Source organism: Lepisosteus oculatus, chromosome 1 (genome assembly GCF_040954835.1).
Source record: "Lepisosteus oculatus isolate fLepOcu1 chromosome 1, fLepOcu1.hap2, whole genome shotgun sequence".
NCBI lineage: Eukaryota > Metazoa > Chordata > Actinopteri > Semionotiformes > Lepisosteidae > Lepisosteus > Lepisosteus oculatus.
Genome location: NC_090696.1, coordinates 20,962,676 through 20,967,102, shown reverse-complemented (window position 1 = coordinate 20,967,102; position 4,427 = coordinate 20,962,676). Strand labels below are relative to the sequence as shown.

Genomic DNA, 4,427 nt, shown 5'->3' with positions numbered 1-4,427 from the left:
GAAGCCAACTGACCTACTGTACCAGCATGTCTTCGGACTGTGGGAGGAAACTGGAGCACCTGGAGGAAACCCAAGTGAACACAGGGAGAACATGCAAACTCCACACAGACAGCACCCCAGGAATCAAACCCAGGACCCCACCATACCAGCCGGTGATGATGATTCCAAACACCCACAACTCTCTGTGTACAGAACCGTCTCCTGTCCTGAATGTTGCAGAGACTAATTTCCGTTTGTATCTCCACCGGCCCTTGTACTCCTGCTGCTTCTGGAGGAGATGCCTGAGCGCATTTGGCCTGTGGCCTCTGGGATTTTCAAGATCTGAGTCAGGTTCCCCACAGAATTGTCTCTTTTCCAGGCTAATTTGGTTGCCTTAGTCCAGCAGTGCCTAACTCCGGTCTTCAAGAGCCGCTGTCCTGCAGGTTTTATAGGACTCTGTAAATACAAAGCTTCCAAACTCAAGTTAAGCGATTAATTAATTGATTGATAGGTTGATTGATTAAATAATGGCTCGGGTGGAAGGAAAACCAGAAACGGCCTAGTTCTGGAGTTGTGCCCCCTTGCCTCAGTCTATCTGAATCTCTCTCTCTATCCATTCCCTGCAGGACAGGATGTAGTTTGGTTCTGCTTTGTACTGTCTCTGGAGTGGCAATGTCTTTCAGTCGTTTCACACAGGACCACAGGGAGGCCGCTTGCTCTAGCTACCCGGTATGTCCACCACCAAAGCACAAACACGAACACAAACAAGCCCAGGGCGTCACTCTGTGAGTGGGCTGACACGCAGGACTGACGCCTCACAGTTTGTTTCGGGAACAGACAGAGGGTGAGAGTTGGGGGGGGGACCCCCAGCAGTCTTCTCCAATGTGGGAGAGGAGGAGGGGGGCTTCTGAGGGGCGACGATGAGAACAGTTTTCACAGCCCAGCTCGCCCTCCCTCACTGGCCTTGTGGACACTGAGAAGACTGGCTGCTTAGCTGTGCTTGTGTAGTGCATGTAGTTAAGTGTAGTGTGTTCCCCATCAGTGTGTCTTTCACTGTGTGTGTATCAGTGTGCCACTGTGTGTGTATTAGTGTGTCTGTCAAAGTGTTTCTGTCACAGTGTGTCACTGTGTGTGTATCAGTGTGTCTCTCGCAGTGTGTGTCACTGTGTGTCAGTGTCTGTGTAAATGTCTGTGTACCGGTGTGCGTGTCAGTGCGTGTGTGTCAGTGTGTGTATCAGACTGTGTATCAATGTGTGTCAGTGAGTGTGTGTCAGTGTGTGTATCAAAGTTTGTATCAGTATGTGTGTGTCTATCTGTGTGTGTTGTATGTGTCAGTGTTTGTGTGTCAGTATGTATCGGGGTGTCAACCTTTGTGTGTCAATGCATATCAGTGTGTGTCAGTGAGTATATAACAGTATGTGTATGTGTCAGTGTTTATCAGTGTGTGTCAGTGAGTATATAACAGTATGTGTGTGTGTCAGTGAGTATATAACAGTATGTGCATGTGTCAGTGAGTATATAACAGTATGTGTATGTGTCAGTGTGTCCCTTTTTTTTTTTTTTTTTTTTTTTCAGGCCAGTCGAAGGAATATCATTAAGACCACAGACTCCAAGAAAAAGCAGTGGCCAAGAACTAGTGCAAGTACTTGTCTATGAAAGATGGAAAAACACAGCCATTGAAGAGGCTTACAGGGACATCTTCACATAGACACCGAACTACAGCACTTAATGCTGACAGAAGCATACAAAACAGTACACAAGGGAGTTCAGAACAAGGCCTTTATTCATACTCCAGATTAGGCTTGGTATTCTGGATGTGAGGTCTAGATCTCCACACAGCCACCAACACCAGAGAACAGACCACAAGCACAGTGGAGGCAGCTACTACCAGCAGCCCATAGCTCAGGAACCGGGGTGCTTCAGGATGGGAATCCAGCTGACCCAGAGCTGGAAGCTCAGATCCAACCAGGATCACTTCCCCACTGGACACCAGCACAGTTTCTCTGGAGGAGTCCTCTGCCACTCGAGCAACAGCTCTTCTCCTCCTGCCACAGGTGGGCACACAGCGGTCAGTAGCAGTCGGCTGGCACACTGCTGCACTACAGTGGATGAACACCTTCTCCATCAGAGGCACCTGAGAGGCAGGATCCACAAAAGTGAACATCTGAATCATGAAGCGCTGGTAGTGCGTTGGGTACGGCAGCCCTGAGGAGCCACCCACAGGGATCAAGGTGGTCTGGTAGTTGTCACCTCCGTAGGGACACCCAGCAACCAGAAGGCTCCAGCTGGGCTGGCTGAGAGGACTGGGAGTGGAAGTGGCCCAGCAGTCCCCCAGGGTCAGGACAATGTTGGGGTCAGTCCTGCTCAAGATGTGGACCTCCACATACACAGGATCCCGCAGCACCTTGGTCACAGGGTAGTCCAGGTCACTGTAGTAGGAGTCATACAGCTCTCCTCTTGCAATCCTGAGCTCCACACGGAGAGGTCCTGGAGACACTGCCGGAAGGGGTGGGGAGACCGTGTAGACCACAGCCCGCACTGGAACAAGGTCATCGTCTGCATACCTGCACTGGAAGAACAGCTTGTAGAAACTGTCTCTTGTGATGGAGCCAGCAGGTCCCCCAATCACAGCAAATGTTGAGGACATCATGTTCTCATACACCACAGCACCACCTTCAATCTTCATGCTGGTGCCACAGGCACTGACTGGGAACTGGAACATGGCAAAGCCAGCAGTGGTGCCAACAGGGCCACAGGGGGCACTCCTGCCCCCCTGCAGGCTGACTGAATCCAGGCTCAGCTGAGGGCTGGTGGCATTCCTGGACACGACCACCACAAACTGGCCATCCCTGGTGCACTGGACAGTCACTTCATTCCCATAGTAACAGCGATTTTGGCCGGACGGATCAAAGCAGCAATTTTTAGCTTCACAGTCACTTTTACTGATAGTCAAGTTACCACATGTCATCTTGTCACTGTCATTAACCAGGCACTTCTGCACCTGAGCTAAAGAACAATCCAACGATAGCAAAAACAACACAATGTACAACCCCATCCTCCCTCTGCTCATGGACTTCTCCATCGTGAAACTCGCCGGCCCTTCCCGGAGTCCGACTTCCCGGAGTCCGAGCTCCCTTCACACCCTGTGTGTGTGAAGGGAGAAGGCAGGTTGGTCTGCCAGCTCTGTGCTCAAGCAGATGGCGAGTCTCTAACAGGGCAAAGACAGCCCAGGCCGGGGTGGGATTGACAGCAGACGTGTGTGTCTGTGTGGTAGGAGGCGTGTGAGTTAATCTATGCTAGCCGAGCTCCGGGACTCCGGCTCAGGGAGACTGCACTCCTCTTCCGCCGTTTTCTTCCAGATTCAATATACAGTTTGGAAATGCCAACTGAGAAACAGCTGGGCAGGTGGAGGCATCATGGGATGGGAGGGCTTTAAGGAAAACCTGCTTACTGCTATAAGTTGTGCTGGTTGGCCTGTAGGAGGCAGTCTTCTCTCCGACCCAAACACTGGTCACTGCCCTGTAGGAGGCGCTGTGTTTCGGATGAGACATTTATAATAATAATTATAGTTGCTTACACTTATATAGCGCTTTTCTGGACACTCCACTCAAAGCGCTTTACAGGTAATGGGGATCCCCTCCACCACCACCAATGTGCAGCATCCACCTGGATGATGCGACGGCAGCCATAGTGCGCCAGAATGCTCAACACACATCAGCTATCAGTGGGGGGGAGAGCAGAGTGATGAAGCCAATTCATAGAGGGGGGATTATTAGGAGGCCATGATTGGTAAGGGCCAATGGGAGATTTGGCCAGGACGCTGGGGTTACACCCCTACTTTTTTCGAGAAACACCCTGGGATTTTTTAAATGACCACAGAGAGTCAGGACCTCGGTTTTATATCTCATCCAAAGGACGGCACCTGTTTACAGTATAGTGTCCCCGTCACTATACTGGGGCATTAGGACCCGCATGGACCACAGGGTGAGCGCCCCCTGCTGGCCCCACTAACACCTCTTCCAGCAGCAACCTTAGTTTTTCCCAGGAGGTCTCCCATCCAGGTACTGACCAGGCTCACACCTGCTGAGCTTCACTGGGTTGCCAGTTGTGAGTTGCAGGGTGATATGGGTGATAAATTCTACTCTGGATCTGTACCGTCTGCTACCCTTCACTGGGTTAGGAAGTGGGTCACCTCCTCTGTTTGCAGCACTGTGGGAGGAAAACCATTCCGGAAATGCAAGGAAGGGTTATTACAATGCCATGCAGTAACAACACGATGGCCACTTGGGGTAGCAGCTGCTCAGCGCTAGCTGGCACAAAGGCACCATCCATAATCAATGGCAGAAGAACCAGACCCGAATCCAGCAGTTCAGATCCAAACCAACAGGATCTTTACTGCAGAGCCCCCCCTCTGCTTCAGACCTTCTGCAGGAGATCCCTGTGTCTGG

The 4,427-nt window shown here is 51.3% G+C and overlaps 1 pseudogene; it reads right to left on the bottom strand.

The window, feature by feature from the left end:
- Positions 1-1,744: 1,744 nt before the first annotated feature.
- On the bottom strand, positions 1,745-3,069 carry LOC138237731 (zona pellucida sperm-binding protein 4 pseudogene; annotated as a pseudogene).
- Positions 3,070-4,427: the final 1,358 nt, after the last annotated feature.